General features: G+C 39.9%; 1 protein-coding gene across 10 annotated transcripts in view; it reads right to left on the bottom strand.

Moving 5' to 3' along the window:
- Sv (paired box protein shaven) overlaps positions 1-23,235 on the bottom strand; it is a 153,285-nt gene that overhangs the window by 102,972 nt on the left and 27,078 nt on the right. For 8 of the 10 annotated variants that reach the window (XM_070315378.1, XM_070315393.1, XM_070315377.1 and 5 more), the window contains one exon: positions 16,306-16,350. The exons of 1 other annotated variant lie outside the window; for it this stretch is intronic. The gene's annotated coding sequence lies outside the window, so the exon portion shown is untranslated. Of the gene's footprint in view, positions 1-1,718; positions 1,760-16,305; positions 16,351-23,235 lie in introns of those variants that run through there. One more of the 10 variants, XM_070315363.1, reaches the window with a different exon arrangement.

Here is a 23,235-nt window from a genome sequence, read left to right on the forward strand (position 1 = left end):
AAGACTTGTCGAAAGCCAATCATCGTTATCGATCGCTAATATGGCGATCGACAACAATCTCACGGCACAACGAGCGCGTGGTCCTGTTAACGAATAAAAATTGACGAGCCTACTGGAGCATAGCGAGAGAGCACAACGTGAGGTACCTACTACGCGAGAGCCCGTATATATGGTACACACTCCCGGGCTCTGTATGGGCCGCGTGTCTGATAGCGGCGGTTTGTCTGCCATGCACGCAGGCTCGGGGGTCAAATAATTCCAGTTCTCTCGGTCGTCGCCGTCATCGTCGTCGGCGGCGGCCGGGGCACCGTCACGGAGAGGAACGTATGTAGATAAATATAAGTTGCGCGAGAACGGCCGACCGAGTAAAAGGGAAAAGAGACGCGCGGCTTTCGTGGATAAGTGACTTTCGAAGAACCACCTGTTGGCACGTGCCATTAACGTGCTCCCTTGCCGTGTCCGTACGTGCGCGAATGCCTCGATATCCGTCGCCACTATAATGCGGCGTGGGTGTGTAACAGGTGAGCGCGGGGATATTGTTTTCCATTGCGCCGACCCGATCTCTCCTTGTATGTATGCAATACCACTGCAATTTCGAGGGTCGTAATCGTGGGCCGCGAGAGAGGTAGAAAGAAAAGGAAAGAGAGACGGGGACGGATTAGAGAGAAGAATACATCGTCCGCGATGGTAGCGAAATTTACGTTTTCATTCGAAACTCTGTCCTTCTTTTACGAAAATTATGTCACAAAGTTACCAAGAGCGACTATAAATCGTAGTGTGTATGGTTATTTGTGAGTAATATAATTACCGGTCGAAATAAAATCGTAGTAATATAAAAAAAAGAAAGAAAAACATAAAAACAAAATTCTGGAAATTACCTTTATTCTGTTGCAACGCGCTGGTTTCGTAACACTACGCAGTCATCAACGTACGTGCGCGCGAGACCAAGATAAAATGGCGAATATATTGCACGTTGTGTTAATGAAACGAAGAAATCTACCGCGCGCGCAGTAGACTCACCGATAAATTTGCCTTTAAATAATACGAGCGCATAACGGTAAGACATTAGAAAGATATAAAGGGGGATATTATCCCTCTTGCACGCATGCAAGAGATCTCTGTTCCCAGGGGCTTGGACGAGAATCGAGGGCCCTGGTTGATTGGTTCGGCTCCTCGCGAGAGTCGCGCGATTCCAATTTCAGTTTTCCGCCGCAAAGGCGGATCGCGGGCACGGTGAGGAGAAACGGCGGAGATATAAGTGAGTATCGGCGGAGTCACCTGTAATAAAGTAGCGGCTCGTTGCTCGTTGCGCACGGCTGTCCCGCGGAATATATACGATCCCGCGAGCCGGAGGCGGGATATACAAGCGTTCCGAAGGAAGAAAACCGGGTGTACCGATATATATATATATATCCGACACGTTAGTCCTCATAGAGTTGAGGTCGAGCGCGTCCGGGCGAGATATTTATTGCAATTAGTTGCGTGTCCAACCTTGAATTCAGAACCGCGAACGATCTGCCGAGCATGCCGTTTCCCTGTTCCTGGCAGCAGGGAGGCAGGAAAAGAGAAAAGAGAGGAATGACGTATCGAGAAACATTCTGATATCGTAGAAGCCTCGGCCGGCATCCTACCCAACGATTAACAGTACTCGGTAACGATTTCGATTCTAATTTATAAAGCTCGCCGGAAGACTATTTTAAGCCGGGATAGTTACATACCTTCTTTCCTGAGCGCGCCGACGTATCGTTTATCTCGCGCAAAGCCGTTTAATCCGAGACGTAACGTTACATCTGTCAACAGAGCAGCAGTATGCGAATAAGAAGCATAAGAAAAAAAACGCAACAGGAAATCGCGCGCGGAGGAGCTTAATTATATCGCGAGAGAGAGAGAGAAAGAGATTATACATGACTGCAGATATCGATACGACATGTGCCGCGTTCTACTTTGAATTCTTGCAGCTTCTATTTCACTGCGTATGCTCTACATTCGTAATATCGGGATGGCGGCTCTAATCGAGGGATAAACGACGACTCGAGCCGATCTCGTGTCTCTTGGCGCGTCGGCGGCTTCCGGATTCTGGTTTTCCATCGTGAAGTGAGAGAGCGACCGCGAAGGAGGCGGATAAAGTGAGTTTTAAAGAGCCACCTGTGGTCGGCACGTGCCGCCGTCGGGCTAATCCCGTAGGTCGGGGGCTCCCTTGGGGCCCCGTCATGCAGCACACGAGAGTACTGTAAGAGAGCAGGTAAAACAGGTATCGGCGGTTACGTCCCATCGCCATCGAAGCGGACGATCAGCCGCCGCATCTGGTAACGCCGGCGTTACCCATCCACCCCTACCGTCCGTCTCCGGGTCCCGATACCCTCGACGCGATTACATCTACATTTTCTATATAAATACCGGTTGCCACGATTATCCACTCTTTCTGAGAATCTTATCGATTCTCTTTGGTCTCGAAATATCTCTATTTCGCGATATTTTCACCGCAACAGCACATGTATGCGTGGCGTGGCCGTGCCTTTCCCCCCGAACATTTCTATTATTTTTAGACCTAAATATCGTTGACATTTATTGCAGATTGACATTTATAAAGTACAAAATTTAATAACCATTTTTTTTCCGTTAAATTATACAATTATCAAAGTTTAATATGTAAGCGTACTTGCTATATATTTCCATGACGTGTTCGCATTATGCTTCGTAAGTCTCGGATCAGATCAGATCACTGAAATTACAATATGCGTTTCCAGCGTGTCTCGTTAATGTAAATGTAAGAAATGGATTGCCGGCGAGACCGCCGTCGAAAGAGGTAATATCGCGCTCACTTTCCTCCGATTCGCAACAGGACGATATCATCGATCCGCGTAATTCCCGATCATTAGAAGCGCTAATGGCAACGCACGCGTGCACAAAGGCAAAAAGGCGTCGATCGGTATCGTGTGTGTGTGTGTATGTGTGCGGTTACGCACATTCATCAGTCAGCTTGGTCGACTTAATCGTGAGCGCCATTTGATAATTACAAAGTCAATCGTCTATCGAATCGGCCATCTAGCCGCGTAATGGGCGGCTCTAACGGTCGCCTCGCTTACTCTCGATCGAGACTGTCTATAGAACGGGGGATAGGGGAAAAGGCAATTGGGAGAGACGTAGGTGATCTTGAAGAGGTAGCCGCGATCACGATTACGCGAAGGCGGCAAAAGGGGAAGTTGGAATTAATACGCGGCGTAGAGATGAGCGCGGCATAACCGCCGTTTTATTATTTTCTTCTCTTTAGTCCTTTATCTCATTCAGCGGCGCATCGCACGCGAGATAGTCGATTCGAGCCAGAGAGCGGTCAAGCTGATGCGACGATCGTGCGTGAATATAAAAAAGCCGACCCAGGCCGCGGAGAGAAATTCCACACAGTGCTGAGTAATTTCGATCACGGTGCGCGGAAAGTGCATCTCTTGTGTCAACGCACTCCGATCTCGCATTGTTGTTGTCTTTTTTTTATTTTTGGAATAATATAGGGCGGGCATGCTATTAGTACTATAATTTCATTATTGCTCTATTTATTATTTCTTTAATTATCTTTATATATTTAATTTTATTTAATATTTCTGTAATATTTCGTGTGATAATGATTTCGAAATAATTCTTTGTGTATGTTATATATATATATATATATATATATATATATATATATTTGATATCATTTGAGGCTCTCTTTTATTATGCAAGCTTACATATTTTTTTTGCTCTGTATATTTTTCAAAATTTTATCAAAAAGATTTAATAATAATTTCCTCATTTAATATCGTTGAAGAGATTGTTTTAAAAGTGAATATTTCTGTGTAATTTATCGCTAATAAATCCCATATAAATTAATTTTCTATACATTTATGTCTGTGTTTCTATTGATTGTTGTTCAAGTGACATTCGATCCAGAATACAACTTCCTTCGTCCATAAGAAAGCGCCTTTCGTCTCGGTCATGTATATGTCGAAGCGTGCACGATTTTTATCAAAGCTCCTCCACGCGCGTTAACGGTAAACTGGTACGAGAGCCAAGTCGTATAATCGATAAATTCATTGTACGACTTCGTGTTTCTCTCTTTCTCTCTTTAGATCCTCGCGACAATGCCGCAATAGTTCGCGATCGGGTATATAATCGACTGAATTGTATACACTAGCCTAACTGTAAGCGCACATACCATATATCCCTCCCTCGGAGGAGACTAGTTTCAACCCCGCTTCCTTCCTTCCTTCGACGATGTCTATCGTCGAGCAATCGTGTCCTCGGATGTCCTGGATGAATGCACGCGCACCTGCATCGGAATGCGACCGCATGCCGAGTGCACGAGTGCGCGACTCAACGAGCGTAAATTCAAGCGAATGATATCACGGGAATTGACACGCGTAACAGCCGCTAAAAGTAGCTAATAAGCCGCGATATTTTACGAAGATGGATACGGAGGAAGATATTAAACGTACGTATAAAAGTATTAGCATCGTTTCAAATCTTCGGAAGGCGCGTCCGAAGACAATCTCGAATGAAAATTACAACAAGAGTTTCGCGGACGTCGTATCAAGAGACATTTGTACATAAATATCGCGTAAGTACGATCTTTAATGCAATTTACAGCTTCCACTTGCACTCGCGTTAACATCGCGAGCAAGATTGAGAGCGTTATAAAATTCCGCTCGGGGATAAAATGTATCCATTTGATTCGCGCAATCGTTTCCTGCCATTCGGGCTTATCGTTCGAAAGACTCGGGGCGACAGTATACTAAGCTAGGCACGGTAAAGGCATATGAAATTCTTACGACTCCGCACGCATTCAAGTTCCATTGGCAAAAACTTCTGCACCTTTCCACGGTATTAATAAGCGAATGAAACTGTTCAAGAAAGCCGCGAGGAAAAAAAATATAAACAAATCTCATTAATTCCTATGATCGTTCCCGTTTCTTCGCGCGTGGAGATTATTTCAACCTATCTAGGAGGTCGAGGGATCACACTCAACTTCGCGAGCATACACGTGCGCGATACAAATCACATTCCATTGCCAGAACATCTCTCTCTCCCTCTCTCCCTCTCTCTCTCTCTTTGTCTTTTCTTTAACATGAGCTAGGTTCGCGTGGCGCCTAAAAGATCACGATCTTACGAAGCGAGTCTATCTATTGTAGCTTGCCACTTCCTCTCCAATTCTCAGTCCACCCTGAGCGCTGCCCGTTGTTCCCGTTGTTCCCGTTGTAGTGGGTGAAGGTCCAGGCCGCGTGCCACCTTGCATTTTTCCCGATCGTCGATCAATAACCAACCGTCGTCGTCGTCCTCGCGCGGTTTCTTACACTTTCACGATCTTCGACCGGGAAAGCAGGTAACAAAGTAGCTCCGCGCGCGGAATACAAAGCGTTCAAGCTGACAGTATTTATAGTACTTAAGCATCGATATCGAAAGATAGTTCCCAGAAGTTAAATAAGTTTACTGACTCATCGTAAAAAAAACGACTGGTCCCTTACTTATAATAGTCAATAGTCCAACACTGTAACTTGCGCGCGAATCGACTCTCAGCAATTGTTCTCTTTGATTAAAACGGTTGGCGTATCATCGAGCATGGATACACATTCGTTACAGAAGTTCATTAGCGAGACGTCAGTATCGCCAGAGGTCGAACGAGAAGAAGCCGAAGATCGATGTACATTCGCAAGCGTGAAATAATCTGGGAAAGACGCGGTTCAGGCTCGGTGTAGGCGGCGATCGATAGCAGAAAAGCGGCCGCTAGGAAAACAGCGGTTCCGATAGAGAGAGAAAAAAATCACAGAAAGAGAGAGAGAGAGAGAGAGAGAGAGAGAGAGAGATGTACAGCGACGAGCGCGAGAAGGAGGAGCGAGAGAAAGAAGAAGGAGACCGGCGTGTACAATTGATTGGTCCTGGCACATCCTGCCCCCGCGTCCTCCATCCCCCTTTCATGGGAAAGTCGTCCACCGCAGTCGTTCGTCGTTCGCTTTTTCTTACTCGTCCACCTCTGTCATAATCGGCTTTCTCGCTCCCCTCTCTCCTCCCTGAACTGGATCCCCCTCGATCGCCTACGAAACTAATATCGATCTATCCACCTGTATCCTTGATTCTTCTATCGACAGCACGAGGAAGGAAAACGAGAGGTAAAATAAAATCGAGTACGGCGTGAAAGGGAGGAGAGGAAGGATGCGTCGCGCGTATCTCGGCCGAGAGCTGGAACGACCTGTTGTCGTGATTATTTGCGGATCAAGATCGTGAGAGAGAAAGAGATATTTCTGAAGTGTCTCATTCATAAACGTTCAGAATATTAACCGAGATATGTATAGAGAAGGTCTCGCTCATCCGTTCACGAGGCACAAGTGCCCGCGCAGGTGAAACGCCGACGCGCCTAAATACAGGAAAGCCCCGATACTCGAGCAGATCGGTTATGCCCGACGGAGACGAATCGATTGCCGGTCGACGCGCCACGGAGTAACTGGATTCGTGGATGATGACCGACTTTGCTCGCCTTCGCTCGCCGTAATACGTATAGCCTATGATCGCGTATCGCCCGGGCCTCCAGGAAGGAGGTGCCGGGGCCTCGGCTTGTCCATCATTTCTGTTATTCCGATTTATCGGCCGCGAATAGGAAGCACTCGATCCGAACAGCAAAGTTATCTTCGCTGATGCAATCTAATCTCATTCTACGATCATATGCCCGATATCATTCCATGTTATTGTCTAAATTCAATTTCTTCTCATATTCTCCAAATTGAAAAATTCCAACAACTTTTTTATCGCGCGTAAATAAAAAGACGAATTTTCCATTCCATTATTGTTTCTTTGTCTTGTCCAAAAAATTTTCACCGGTAAGTTTAAAAAAAAAAAAAACCTTTCATCGGAATGTTTGACGAAGGAAGCTAAACGCGGTTGTACTCTCTCATCAACGAGAATTTTCGAGAAAGCGGTCGTTCCGCGAGAAGGCGAGAACGCGGGGATCGCTTGCACCGGCCGTTTAACCAAAGATTCATCTTTTCCCATCGTAATCGCGCGCTAGCAAAATCGCCAATTGCGACAGAAGCGACGACGAACCGCAAGAAAGGAGGCGGGATGTTCGCCTTTCCAACAGAAGCTTTCGGCATCGGTAAAGTGTCGTGGCCAACCGACGTAGCAGTTCCAGCGCATTATCCATGCGTGGCGCGAATTCGTCACGCGACAAGGAGAAAAAAAAAAGAGCCGATCTCATTGCTTTCGCCGGGGTCCTTTCACTATTTTATAACTCGTATTCGTAGCGATCCTTTTCGAAACGCGTGTTGCGCTACGCAACCGCTCTTTTTACAACGAGAGCGAAAGACGTATAGAAAAGGTGTGCGCGGGACAAGAAGGCCCGAGAAGCCCCTCGGGCGGAGATTCGAGATGACTCAGATCCGAGATCTATTCCGTCCGATCGATTATTATTTATCGGTTCGGTCAACTCTGCGTCAAGCGTCGCACCGCCGCCACCTTCCCTCATATCTCTCTTACGACTGCAATTCCACATTACGCCCAACAGCCCGAAGCTCCACGTCGCAAGCGAAATAAGCGCTTCTATCCATTGCAACTCCTCTCCCATCCGACGATCCCGCACACGCAATGAGCATTCGCGCACATCCCACGCATACGAGGCACGCCGCACACGTGCAACGATGCGCATGCACGCGGATCGGTCCGGCAACACACGTACGTTACGCTCCTAAGATCGACCACGCCACCGATTCGCGTACGTGCCGGCTACGGTATACGCGTGAACGTTCGTGCGGGATCTCAACCGAGATTTGTCGCCGAGGGCGGTCGACGTCCATCACCACCGGATACCCGGAAGAAGAAGAGGCCCCGGTCGCGTGCGAATCGCCGGATCGATAGTCGAGATCTCGGGTGAGCGCGGGGCGCCCCGAGTATCGAAACAATACCCTGGACGCGCCGATCGAGGCGGTTTTCCGCGTACGATCGCGGTATATCTCACTTCCATATACATATATTATGACGTTAACGGTGTTAACGGTGCCGGCGGTTCAAGCGACTCTCTACGTTATGCAGGCAAAAAGACGACAATCTTCCCAGTTTACATTTCGTGCCCGCTTTCATCAAACTATAAAACTTGTAGTAACGTTAAACAATAAATAGAGAGAATATAGTTTATATGATAATAATATTCTCTCTGTATACTTGTTAGCCGCAAGTTGTAATCAGTCACAACTCGTACATTATATACTTGTATCTTGAACAGCGTTCTTATAAAAATATATAACGCGATTAAACAAAAGAAGTATACATTTTTTTTCACCTCAAAAAAAGAATTATTATTTTTTCTCAATAACTTTTTATGCCGAATACAATTTCTAAAATGATTTCTATCAAGCTTTTTTTTTTTACCGGAATATAACGTCATAGAAAATTTTTTAGGCGAAATCGTATCGAGCACAAAAAAAAAAAATTACAAAGAATATAATTTTATTTTTTTCTTGAAGTATTCTTATTTTTTTTAATTATATATAATTATGTATAAAGGCTTACGCAAATGAATTCTTGTAAGAGAATGAGATGTATGGCAACATAAATTTTCCGTCATTCGCTCTTATCTACGCGCAAACCTTCGCACTAGCTGTGTCGTTTATCCCTATCGCGAAGGTCGTGCGATTGAAGCCAAGCGCTTCTAGATCTACCGCGCGCGCGCTTTCGTCAACAGCCTTGGCGGGTTGATTAGTCGAGAGAGATATCACGGCGTGTAGTAAGTTCTTCTACGCACAGACTCGACCACTGTCTGTCTGACACGTAATGAGGCAACAGCCTTGGGAAGAGTGGCGGGTGGCGTGCACATACAGGAAGTCGACAAGGTTTTTATCGGGCCGACACGAGGCGTTCATTGTTACCCGAGGCTTAACGACCAAACGAGCCTCCTCTCCTTCTCTCTTTCTCTTTCTCGGAGTCCCAAAACTTCAACGCTATTAAATTCGCCTCCGCGTTCCCGTTCTGCGTGTACTTTTTACCATTTCACTCTCACGGGTTCCCTGCATTGGGCCGGATGCTCCCAACGAAAGCCTTTTTTTTTCTTTCTCTCTCTCTTGCCGGACGAAACTCCGGCCGGTATCCGCTCGTGTGACGTGATTGAAGGAAAATTAAGTCTCGTTTACGTCTCTCCTCATGAGTTGTCGTCGCGATAATCGGAATAAAATTACGATAACGCGCCAAGGTCGCGGATAAACGATAAAGAGGAAACTTATACGAGTTGTTCTATATAATCGCGGGATATTATAGATTCTTACAATTTTGATATATCGGCGAAATCCGTTGCAACGACATTGGCCTGCATTGCCGCCGCATCGTTTATTAATGCAAAGTGTCACTACGATTTTATCACACATTTCATACCGAGTATCCGATCTCAGCTGATAGATAAACAGAACTCTCAAACAGCCGTACTTAATGCCAAGTGTATGAAAATATGGAATAAACACACAGCTCATGCGTAACAGCAGTGCGAATTATATAATTGCATTTTATTTTATAACCAAAACGGGATTATAGTTGTTTTGTCACTTGTAATTTACGCCAATCGAATTTCCCCGTAAAACTAATTTACGTCACTCGAAACGCTGCAATTACGAGACATATATCGAGGTAAACGCATTTAAACGCTTTCCGACATCAAAAGTGATTCGTTCGATGCGACTCACTGAGAGAAAAAAAATGTAAATCTAAATATCGAGCCTATTGAAATAATTTCATTGACTTTTTCGAGAAGATTCTTGAGAAAAACTCTACCTGCGTTCGTATCAGAACTCGCGTGAAAAATCCCAGTCATCGCGTACAATGAATCGTCGCCCGCAACGAGCTGTTTTATCACATCGAAATAACAACAATCGAGCGATCGCGGTGAGGATAAGAACGATCGGCAAGCCGGGCAGCATGGCAACGCGCATAAAATCTGCCGCGAAGCGAGGGTTTATAAGATACCCGTGGGCGATATACATACCGTGTTAGGGATATACAAAGAACTCGTATGCACCACGTATGCGCATGTTTGTGCCGCGGTAATATCCATGAATTACTACCGGACATTCGGTACTTTCCTTCCTAATTGGCATCGCGAGAAGATTCGAGTTAATGCGATCTCGCTTCGAATCTCGGGCTTATGTCATTTGCATTTTTCCGTAAGTATCTGATATTATGAAACGTTTACACAAATTTTTGATTTTTTATTTGCCGCTTCATCTTCAAGACACCGGATTTAGGATTAGACTCGCGCGAAGAAAAAAATAATGGCGTTAAAGGGAATGGTGCTTTATGTGAATCGCCAAGAGATTCGATCTGGATGCGGTATCGGCAGACATTCACGGGTTTGCAAACAATTTATTAAACATTTTTTTTTTTTTTTTTATTGTTAAACAGCATCAAGCCAGCGCGTGACTACAACCGTCCATTTGGAACGATAGTGCCTGTCACAAGTGTTAATCTTACGTTCAACTGTATGTATATCTCGTTAACGGCACCAAAGAACATCCACGGAAGATATACAACATGTGCATTAAATCCGATAATGATCAAAGGCATCCTTTATCATTCGTGTGATGAAAATATTGTGAATCGCGCAATCTCTACGACAAAGGCTTGCATACAATAACATTAAACGTTACGGGAAAAATTAATATTCACCTTCTCGTCAGAGAGCTAATCATTTTTTATCTAAGCGAACGAATGGTTGCATCATGTAGACAAAGGAACATAATTAATGTAACGTAATGCAATAAGGGAATAACTTTCAATCTTTCTTCATCTAACTCGCTTCGTCTCAGTCTTCTCTCTTCGAAGCGAAAGCGAAGCGCGCAACTGTCCATAAGCAGATCGAATCACATAGGCTTCTTCTGAGCTTGATTTTCACGAGTCATTCTACGCGAAGACCATTGGAGAATTTGTATACCGACTACGTACCAAGAGCATTACGCTTTATTTAATTGTGCGTGCTATCGCGACATACACCTCCCAATTAGTCCGTCTTGTGACGCACCCCGTGAGAATTTTTTGTAACACGCGTATTCATTATCGTTCTCCCCTCGGAGTCGTGGACGTTTCTCCGATTTAAAAATGCGCTTTTTTATTCTCGGAACACTTGAGATGCAAGAACAAAATCAATCGACAATGTTAATTACTACATTTTCAACCCGTTTTTACTGTCACTTTCCTTTCAAAAATAGATATTTAACAAACAGTACTCGAAGTAAAAAACCAAAAATATAGATTTTTGTGTAAGCATACTTTCTCCTATCGAATTAAATAGATATTTAATATACATGTCGGACACCCTGTATATATAGCTTAATTTATATTTTTAAATTTAGTTTTATATTTATATTTACGTTATTTAGTTTAATTAATTTTATGAACTACAAATAAATATTTCATGTTATTTTTCGTTAGAAACTTCAAACAATCAATTAAGATAATTATTTTTATGATTTATTATTTTTCTTATTGTAACTCTTTTTGTAAATTTGTGCTTATTTTTAGTTTCTTTTCTCTCTTATGATTTATAATCTTTTAAATTCGTTCATAGTTTTCTCCTTTAAAAAAATCAATTAATTTTAATTAGCTTTAATTAGTTATTTTTGTAAATTAATATAAATAAACAATGATTATCTTTTAACTAAATGCGTATCTATTTTGCTATTTTTCTCTAATTATTTTTCTTATATGTGTATCGTTCAAAATAATGCGAAAAGTGATACGAAGAGATAAAATCATAAATTACATTAAAAAAAATTTCAAATACTATTTTAAATAAGAGAAAAAGAGAGGGAAATAAGACTGGTAATTCTTTCAAAATTATTGTTTTTGTTAATAATTCTAATTGTTGCATTTCAAATAAATATTTTATACTATTATATGTATATTTATCTGTATCTATATATCATCGTCACGAAAAAAATATAGATTTTCAAATAATAACCAATTTTATTTAATACATAAATTAATGATTATATCATTTATTTATTCTTTCAACAAACGTCTCTTCCGTCACTCCTCGCTGTCGTTTTTCATTGTTTTGACCGTATCTCCTTATTATTTATATCGCTAACGGTAATGCGTAACGAACATGAAATAAATCGCCCGTGATCGATAGCGGCAAAGTCGCGCTCATAACTTCCAACAAACGCGAAGTCACTTTCTCGACGAGCGGAATCTGATATATCATATTCGATAATTGGAATGTCATCATTATTGACTCACAGTCTATAGAATAACACAATTGCTTAGAAAATTAATAAGACGACGATTAAATAGCGACTGTCTTCGGTATGCATACGATCAATATATGTATGCGTATCGAACGTGCCTATTCGCGAATCGTTGCCGCTGTTTCCAATACGTTGACGAAGGTAATCGATCGGCCATTCTTGTGCGTATGATCGTCGTTTGGAAACTTTTACCACACATTGTATATGTATGAACGCGCAAGCAACAGGAGGTTATTTGCTAGATAAATCTCAACCCGCCCCCTTGCATGCCGCGCAACTCGCGATATCCGATCGACTAAGGTTCGGCCGATCGACTGATTGCGAGTAGACCTCATTCGCGTGCCTTTACGAAGACTGTATTCCTTCCACCTGATACCGTGTAATAGAAACGGCCATCGTTACCTCTTAGCGCTGATATTTCTCGAACGATACTCCTCCGTGATTTAAATCGTTAAAGAGGATCGCCGATATTTAAAAAAAAAAAAAAAAGAAAGAAAGAGAGAGAGAGAAATTTATTCGGCCGACACAACCAACCGTTCTCCGTTCCGCGAGTCGCTTCGCCGTCTTTGCATTATTGCATTCTGATGCTTCCGGTTCTCTCTCCGTCTCGCCGTATTCGGCCGGCCGAATTGGAGCGTGCACCGAGTAATTTGCGGGCCACGCACGGCTTAATTGCCGCAGCTTATTAACGCGTGTGTCGAGAAACGCGTTTCCGAGAGATGATATCTCTACGAAGTAAAGCGATGATCAGCGCGAGATCAACAAAATGATACTTTGATCTTTTTTTTCGTGTATGCCTGTGAGATAAAATTTTTTCGCGGATTAACGACTATATCGTTACGTTGACTTTTGCCGAAGACTTATTCTTTTGACAGATAGATACTGGTTGCCGCAAGAGTTCCGCGATTTTGCGCACGCGATCCTGACCGAGGTATCTTACGAAACGATTACCCGAAAGTAAAAAAAAAAACAAAAAAAAAAAAACGAGGTGTCATTCCTATAAACGGTCCATCTGGCGGAGTCTCGGTCACGTGCTGAAGGCCGATCTCTCTCACCAACGGTCGCGCTTTTAACGCACAACCCGTATTTCCAGCGTACATGCACCTGATACCCCAGAACGTCGCACTTGTTGCACGCCCTGCCATTATTCGACGCTAATTCGTATCCGCGACCGTTCGTTTCCTATGGTGACGCACACGTACCGCCACGGGAAATATCCGGTTATTTGATGGGGGTGGGCGAAAACACATTGGGGGGGAAACGTCCCCTTATACACCTGCCGCGAGCTACAAATATAGTCGGTGCTTTAGATCTGACGACGTACGAGGCGGAATTTAAATTATTTCTAAGCCACAGCCGTATAATTATGTCCTCTCTGAGTTGTTATACTTGAGTATGGGTACTACACAGTTATCGTAAGTCTTTTTTTTTCTGTCAAATAAAAATTCCATTTGTCGATAATAATTAAACAATTTAATAAAAAATAACTTTTCTTCAATCCACGAAAAAGAGATAACGTAATTATTTTTCGTAGCCTTTTTTCCATCGCATCAAAATTTTGAGAAATTGCACATCACACGATATTACCTTCCGTCAACAAATTATCTTTGTAAAAAAAAAAGACTTATAATATATACGTAGATTTTTCTCTACATGTATTATACCCACTGAACTATGTAAAGCGGTTTCCGATCGTGTACACAATCGGCTGTCCGCGATCGAAAACGTGATTGACAGAGCCTCGCTAAGTGCGAGATTGTGTATAGGATACATACACGGCCGTCGTCAACTCGCCGGTTGATCGCCGTCTCTCGCTTATTACGTGTGTACTATTGCACACGCCGAACACACTATCGCAGGCATAATGTGCGCGCCGCCGAATGGAATAGTTTCCCACGGAAATTTCCGGCAATTTGCGAGACGTCCCGACGTGCGTCTACGTCGTGCCAAGGTCGCTCATACAAGGCGCCGTAACACTTTCTCGGTATGCAATAGCGAGCGACGTCGAGCTGGCGCGGTTCGCGCGGTCCTTTTCGTACCTGCCAAAGGAGGATTCGCGAAGCTCGTGCGAGCTCGGGAACAGGCGCGCGCACTGTTAACTTTCGGAGCTACATACACAGAGCCATTATCTCCTTCGTGTTCTCTTTACGTTGCATTTGTCGATTAATTTTTACGCCCCGTTAATTGCTCAATTGTTCTAACGGAGAACAATTAATCGCGTAACGTACCGGCTACCGTTTGAATCGCGATACTAAAATGCGCGATACTGTCTATTACGAGAAGATCTATCGCAACGGAATGAGAAATTTTCCAGACATATTTTCCATTGTTTTCTCTCGATGTGTAATGTAGAGATGATTCTTTCAATCACGCGAGTTAACTGACCTTATTGCATTTATAAGCCGCGAGGTAACCGTATCACGTCACGAAAACCACGAGGTGTTTCGTGCGCAACAAGGACCGCCGAGAGCGTATGTTACGTCGGCGTCGTAAATAGTTTTAAATCGGAGCATCGTGAATATATCACATTTGACGTGCGAGCATTCCTCGTTGCGCTGCATGATGCATCGCATGCTGCTGCGCCGCGAGTCGACGCACAGGCGGGGCAAAGGAGGACATTAATTATACGCAGCTCCTTCGAGTAATATGCAAAATAACATGCGGAGTAAGAAAAAGAGCTACGTCTTAAATCTCCTTTTTAGAGTTTTAATATTTTGTATTCTTAATTATATATATATATCTAATAAAAAGTAGGTGAGTATCATTCTTATCGCACCGTGTTTACTTGATTAATTTAAAGCGAGGAAAATATAATTTTGACAAGCTATGATTGCGAATGTACACACACACACACACATTTACATGTTTATTAATTATCTTCATTAAGAGCGATAATTTTTTTCACGCTGGAACATTAAAAAAGATACAAACGAGATCTAAAACGATTGCTTTCTAAGATTATAATAACTCTCTCTTCTTATAATATACCGAATATATCTTTGTTTGATTGAAAGAGTCTGTTAAGTTAATACGTGATCATGATCTTATTAAATAACAACGAATTATTTATAATCTCATTTATCCCAACTTAATTGAATATTGCACTATTTTGAGCGTGTTGTTGCTTCTATATCTGTGGCCTTTGTCACAAAAAAGTTCAAGTATGCACAATATCCGCTGAATTCAAGTGGGGAAAATGAGGATATCTGATATGAGGCATATCTGATTAAATCCTTAAGAATATTACGACGCGATTAAGCTCTCCTTTATTTCTGCGACGACGCCGACAACGCGATAGAGGTTTCGCGGAAAATCCTAATTATGTTCGATCATCTCAGTTTTATTGCTGAGGGATTTGTCGTGCGAGGAGAGTTATGCATATAAGAAAATGTAGCTATTTCGAAGACTTCCTCTCCCTAGGATCTTTAAACGCGAGAAATCTAAGATTAAACATTCCGTACGCGAAGTACCGCGCAAAGGATCGTAAAGTTTCCTTCTTGTACCAAACGGGAGCGCAAGATTGGTTATTGAGAAACTGGACGACCAGCCTGAGATGCTTCTGACAGATTTACGGATCGTAAATCACGATTTGGTTACACAAAGGACGAGAAATAGTGGCAAGCGCATTAAGAGCTTATATGCAACACGACACGAAAAGTATCGTCGTTCCTAATAATTTAAAAAATGACGCAATAATTATTTATTTATTAAGCACGGCAATAATTATTCCGCAAATGAGACGCAATCGACTTAATCACGGATAGGCGATTGTCGAAATGTAGCCAAAAATTTAAGCTCTTATATCTCAAGATATGAAAAATAATTTTAAAAATTTTTTAAATAAAAGAATTTCAAATATCATTATTACTAAATTTTTCGAGAAACTTGCTACATATTTCGCGTTTCGCAAATGTTGGAACACCCTAAGAACATATCTTTCAGAAAATTCAACTGCGCTACATTACAAATTCAAAATTTTACGTATTGATATCTGTGATATATCATGTCGAGATTTTTTTAAAAGACTAATAAATAATATAAATAATATTTTAAGACTCACCGGTACGATGCGCAACGATGAAACTGTAAAGCGCACAACGTTGATCTGCAAAATTGGAAAATATATCCAAATTATACAAAGCAAAGAATATTCGGAGTATTTAATTTTTCGAAAAATAATTATTCCGTATAATTAAGTTCGTATTCGACTCTTTAAACAAATATGTAATAAAGAAAATTTCAGAAAAAAATTGTTTTATACATATATAAATTATGATACATAATTATATAATTCTCATAGATAAATAATCTAAAGATTTATATCTCAAATAATATTATAATATTTTATATAAATCTATAAAGAATTCATTTTATAAATATTTTTTAAATATTTTAGGTATATATTTTAAAATAACGCACTTAAAATACTTTATATATATATATATATTGATAGTATATATATATATACATAATGTAAAGAGAATTGCTACTGTGCGAAGATAAGCAATTAATTGTACAAATAATAAATTAACAAAATTATAAATTGCTCACCTCATAATTGCTCGGATGTTGCCAGATGCCGAATCTCTTCCTCTTTTCTTGTTTATCTTTTGCTGCTTCTTCACAGCACATGACACTCGCGAAAACATTAATTACTATCATGCGACACTTTACATTCCGACTTTAATCGCATATGATGTATATTTTATTTTACATTGTGACGGGAAAGCGCGAAAATCACGGTTAGATTAGATTAGATATCTAGTCGATACTACGGTTTGCCAGACATTGAGAGATCGCGCGACCAAATTCATACAATGTTATCTCCATTGTTGATAAATATACGTAAACATTTTAACCATAACCAACTTTACTATCTCATCATAATATAAAAATACGTTTCGAGAAATAATACGACGGACGCATGAAACGCCACTACCTTCTCGCTCGACTCTCCTCACGAGAATGACAACAAGACTATCATATGTAAATATACTTTTGTTACGAGAATGACAACAAGACTTTACCACATGTAAATAATAGCGCGCAATATACGGTGACGAAAATACTTGCGACGTGTATAATTTTCGATATTACGCGACTTAGAATTCGTCGTGATTATATCTCACAGAATAATACGTTGACACGTGGAATGCTGCTATCTTTATGCTCGAATCTCGTGATGAAAATGACAACAACATTAACCGTATTATATTATAATTCCCGAAATATTTCATCGTGTCATGTAATTATAAAGAATAAAATTGTGATAAAATACGTGCGTACATTCGCTGACAGTAGAAATAGCATTGTATGAATTTGATATACTAGATTTTCCAATGCCGACTGAACCGTAACAACTGTGATTTTCGCGTTCCCCCGTCGCAATGTAAGATAAAGTGCGCATCGCGATTAACGTCGGAACGTAAAAACTGTCGCGCAATCGTTGTATGCCCGTGATTAGTACACGCGTGATCGTAATTAACAATGTTTTCGCGAGTGTCATGAAGAAACAATGAAGAATAAACAATAGAAAAAAAGAAGACCTGAGAAGGCATCAGGCAATGGCGGAATAAATGAGGTGAATAATTTATAATTTATTATTTGTTTACAATTAAATATTCATTTCGCGGTGAATCACTCTTTATATCTCATTGCGTATAAAATATTGTAGATCTTAACTATTGTTGAGATACTTTATGTAAATAATATAAATCATTCGGAAAAAAAATAATGATTTTATATATATTGTATTTCAACATTGTTTAAAAATTATTAAAAATTCTATAATAAATAATTCTATAAATTATTTTTATAAAAGTTAAATTTCTCTTTCATAATTTATACAAAAACTTACGCACAAAAGAAATTTTTTCGAAATTGTATAATTTCTTTTATTAAGTGTTTATTTAAAGAAATAAAAATAATAATTTAATAATGCGGAATAATTATTTTTCAAAATATTAACTACTTGATATTGTTTTGTATACAATTTAGATATATTTGTATTTTATAGATTAACGCGTTATATAACTATTTCTATAACTCTACCGTTGCATATCGTATCGGTGAGTGTTGAATATTATTCTTTATCTTAATCTTGAATAATCTTAATAATTATATCAATAGTTAATAATTTGAACTTGCAATGATCCAGATTTTCTGAAAGATATATAAGATATTCCAAAGTTTGGAGGAAAAAACAAGCTATTATAGCAAAAAAGTTCTTAAAAAATTTAATAATAAAAATATTTGGAAAAAAAAAATTATTTCTTTTAAGCAGTAATTTTTAAAATATAAAAAAATGTAAACAATTTATAAAATTATTTATTTATAAAAATAATTTATAAAATTTTTTAAAAGAGTTTAGAGTGTTGATCACATATATTACATATAAATCTTGTTTAACAGGAGAAGTCCGGACTTCTTCTCATTTTTAATTTTCGATTAAATTAAAAGAAGCAAGAGATTGAAGTAATAAATTAGCAATAAAATATATTGCATAAGTCCATGTACAGATTAAATATATATAGTAAAAAAGTGCACTCGTACGCAGATTTTTCCTAATTGATACAGATTATTACATCCGACTCGTAGAAGGAGATGCGCGAGAATAGGTTTACATATCGAAAAAAGCGAGACTGCTCGAGCAATCAATGTCAATCAAGTATTATCAACACGTGCGCTTTAAGTTATAGACTCGCGAACAAATACATCTCAGAAGAAATTCGGAAAAGCGTCATTAACATGCGTAATGAAAGCAACTTGAATCATATCTTGATATCATCATCTTGACACATAATAAGAAAAAACGAAAGGAGAGAGAAAGGGATTACTAGATTTCTGATCATTATAAATTATAATTTCTCATATACCTTATTAATGTTACATTTCAAAACGAGTGTGACTGGCATTTGATTAAATGGCTACGTTCATAAATATTTAATAATCTGCGCGCTCTCTCTCTCTCTATCTCTCTTTTCTCTCCTTTTCTAGATCAAGTCGCTCGCACATTTTGTTGATTTAAGATTAACCGCGGAGAAGTATAAGCGGTTCAATCGCAAATCCCTAAAATATAACGCGACGAATGAATTCTCCGACTGTATCCCGATTACAATCCAAAGTGAAAACGGAGGCTATCAACAGGCATGCGTTACAAAGGTATCGATAGTGTAATTGTCTCCTGTTAACGGTTGTTAACAAGCGCGCCGTATAAAAATAACAAAAGAGCAGAAACGTCTCTCGCTAAAAGTCAAACGACTGCTTTCCTACCGCGTGATAAATGATTATACGTATATGCGGTTGCTATACGATTACCGGGACTCCACCAGGTGATTGGTAAACATAGAAGAAAGCCTGTGCATAATTATGGATCGCTGAAAAACAATAACAAAAGCCGCGATATTCAGATATAAAGTCACGCGATGTGAAAGACATAATTATCTCTTTTAAACACGCGCCACTTTATATCTCACATATACAATTCGCGATAAAGATATTAAATACGTTTCACAATTTCACTTAGTATATTTAATAGTAGGTTACTTATCAGATTATCATTATTTGATATATTTTTCGATAATTAACTGCTTTTAAGATTCCGCGGCATCGAACCGTGTAGATCATTTTTTTTTCTTTTTAATTTTTTATAAATATTCATGGTTTTTAATGACCGATTGCTGCATATTTTATGAAAATGGTCGTTATCTTTTGATTAGGACGAAAATCCAGGAAATGTCGGCATGCCAGTCTCGATTCGACTCGCCCGCTGCGCGAACAGTATTGCCGTCATCTGGCCGAACCGTTTACGTTCGGTAGTGAATTAGAAATTAGTCGTTACGCATTTGCATACCGCACAGGTGGCCGGTCGGCCGGTGTTGCCGACTGTTTCTTTTTCTCATGATAAAACGAGTTCTCGTGCGTAAAAAGGAGATTGTGCGCGATCAGGGCTCGCGAACTAGGGCGCAATAGAGATTTATGAACCGCGCGCATTTCGTGACTTTAACGAAGGTAAAAAGACTTACGAACATCACACGCATGATCGAAAAATGTAAGGAACATCTATCAATCGTTTACGCGACTTCAAAATGCCGACTGTCGTGACGTGAATGAATTCCATCCACATGGACACGAAATATAAAATAGAATAACGCAATATTTGGATCTTTTACCCGCAATAGATATTTGACATTTTCAGATTCAGATTCTCCGATTAGAATGTTCAAGTTTATCCTACATAAGTATATCATACCACGATACTAAAAAATTTTATTTTTATTCTAATTGAATATAATGTGAATTAGATTTAGAATCAAAACAGAAACAGATGCAAAAATTAGGTTAAATAACAGAGTATTTTTTCATAGAAATCCGAAAATCCTATGTTTATATTAACTCTTCTGTTAATAGAATAAAAAAATAAAAGCATGTTATTTTCTTTGTTTATTATTATGCAATGTATCAATTTTCGCGCATTTAAACTTCCGCCACAAACTGAATGAAAAGCCTGTAGCGCGATAATTAATCGTGAGATAAAAAATGTTAGTATTTGTTAATATTTTAAAATCCTATTCTACCTTCGTAGAAAAGATAGAATATTTATATAATTTCTTCGCAATATATTTGATTAATCAAAATCTTTGACAAAATTATACGTTGATTAATTGGACCGTCGTAATCTTCTATCTCTATAGTGTTTTAAATCTTCTGCTTAATTGTAATATTGAATGGGAAACGGAAAAGAATATTGAAAAAACATTAAAGAAAATGATTTTTTATCCGAATCTTTATTAGATTTCCCAAACGAAATTCATGATTCTTTTAAAAAATCGATCTCTAAATTTCAATTAAATTCCAGAAATTTTTTTTTTCTACGTATCTAATAATTATATCACGGCAGGCTGTTGTGGAAAGAAGATTAAATATACGGATTATTGCCGGTCCAGTGAAAAAGGAGTCAACACATTCGCGGAGCGTTTCCGAGCGCGATGCTACTCTCAATTCTAGATTAGCGCGGGTGGAGGCTCGCTCGTGAGTATACGCGCGTAGATAGGTGTGGCGCGCGCACGCACGCACGCACGCACGCACGCACGGTATTTGCAAACGCGCTCTCCGAGAGCTCACCGAACACCGAGCGTGTATAGAGAGCTCCGGCCGACTCCGCGCACTATAAATAGATCCGAGAGAGCTACCTGTACCACGGCAGTTGTCCCCCGCGCGGAACAGTTGCGGCAGACGCGACTTCGTGCTGCGCGCCGCATGCGGCGAGTACGCACGCGGAGCAGCCGTCCAGTTAACTGTACAGCCGCCCGACGAGGGTCGTTCCACAATTAACCACCCGACGATCTCTTGTTGATGAACAATGCGAGAGAAGCAAGAACGAGGCGAGGCGAGGCGAGGCGAATCGTGCGATCGAGTAGATCATCATTCAGATCCTGCTGGATATCTCGATTGCTCAACTGCAGATCTCGTCGCCGGTCTTTCGCCGATGACAGTCCGGGTTCCGTAACGGGTCTCGATGAATTAGATGCCTATCGGGCAGCAGACGCAATCGATCCATCCGCGATCGGTATCGTGTCATATCCGTTGCTCGTAAATTACACGTGATTCTAACGATTACAACCGATTGATTAGGAGAGGAAGCTACCTACCTACATCGGAATCTATAATATGTAAAATAATGTGAAAATAATAATTTAGACGAAATATTATTCAGCACTTTGTGTTTGTGTGCTCAAATAATATATTAACAGGCCGTTGCAAATCTATAAATCGTTCGTACATTTTGAGTTAATTAATTTTCGCGAGTATTGTGCTCGCAGATTTTATATAATATTATAATCGAGATGTGTTAACGCGAGATTGTGCAAATATCATTGGATCATTTTACGTATACACGCGAGTGAACAATTTTGCGTGAACGTGATATAAAATGGAACACGATAACGCTACATCGCGATATTATTAGGCTTATCTGGATGTGCGGTAAGGATCGGCAAACAGATTGCATTTGGACGGATCGGGTTTTTGAACCGAGATCATTATATCCAAACCACATTCCGCACTACATAGAAGACATAATGGCGTAAATAGATAATAGCAAGCTAGAGTCTTCGCGTCGATCGCGCGAAATACTTACACAAACGCGCGTGTAAGAAAATATAAATATAAACCAAAACAAAAAAAAACAAAAAAAAAGCCGCGCTAATACCGCGCACATAAGATCGTTACATAGATAGGGAATGTTACTAGGCCACGAACGCGATTGCGGCAATGGCCGTCCATTTTGCAACATTGTAATCTATATAGAAATTTCCCAAGATTTTCCCAGATACAGTATAAATTTTGATTAGAATGCCTAAACTTCTTAAACAGATTTGTCATATCATGATACTAATTAAAAATACCATATTTATTCCAAATACAGATTTTCGATCTAGAATCTAGAAATAGAAATGGAAATTTCCATCTTTTTTTTTTAGCAGGTTGAATTAATGAAATCAAAATACTTTTATGAAATCGGATAAGAAATCCAATAAATTTTTATATCAACTATTGAATTCTCTCGATAGAGTAAAAAATAAAAGTTAATAATTTCTATTATTGCTCGCGACTAGATATATCTATATTGAATTCTCTCAATAGAGAGTAAAAAATGAAAGTATATTAATTTTTATTAGTACTTTGCACTTCTCGCATTTAAATTTCTATCGTACACTGGATATAGAGCCTACGAAGTACTATATTTAATCGTAAGATGAAAATATTGTTAGTATCTGTTTTTATTATCTTAAAATCTAATTATCTTAAATTCTATCTCTATAAAGGATTTAGAATATTTAATCGATTTCTTGATTCTATTTAATTAACCGAGAGCTTTAGCAAAAATTAAAAATAAACTAATGCTAAGCGAGCCGTTAAAAAAAGCCGTTAAATTTCTATCTGAGCGAGGGATTTTAAACGTTCTGTTTAACTGTAACGTTGGAAGAGA

Source organism: Polyergus mexicanus, unplaced genomic scaffold (assembly GCF_030449975.1).
Source record: "Polyergus mexicanus isolate NDT 795.1 unplaced genomic scaffold, iyPolMexi1.0 SCAF_2, whole genome shotgun sequence".
Classification (NCBI taxonomy): domain Eukaryota; kingdom Metazoa; phylum Arthropoda; class Insecta; order Hymenoptera; family Formicidae; genus Polyergus; species Polyergus mexicanus.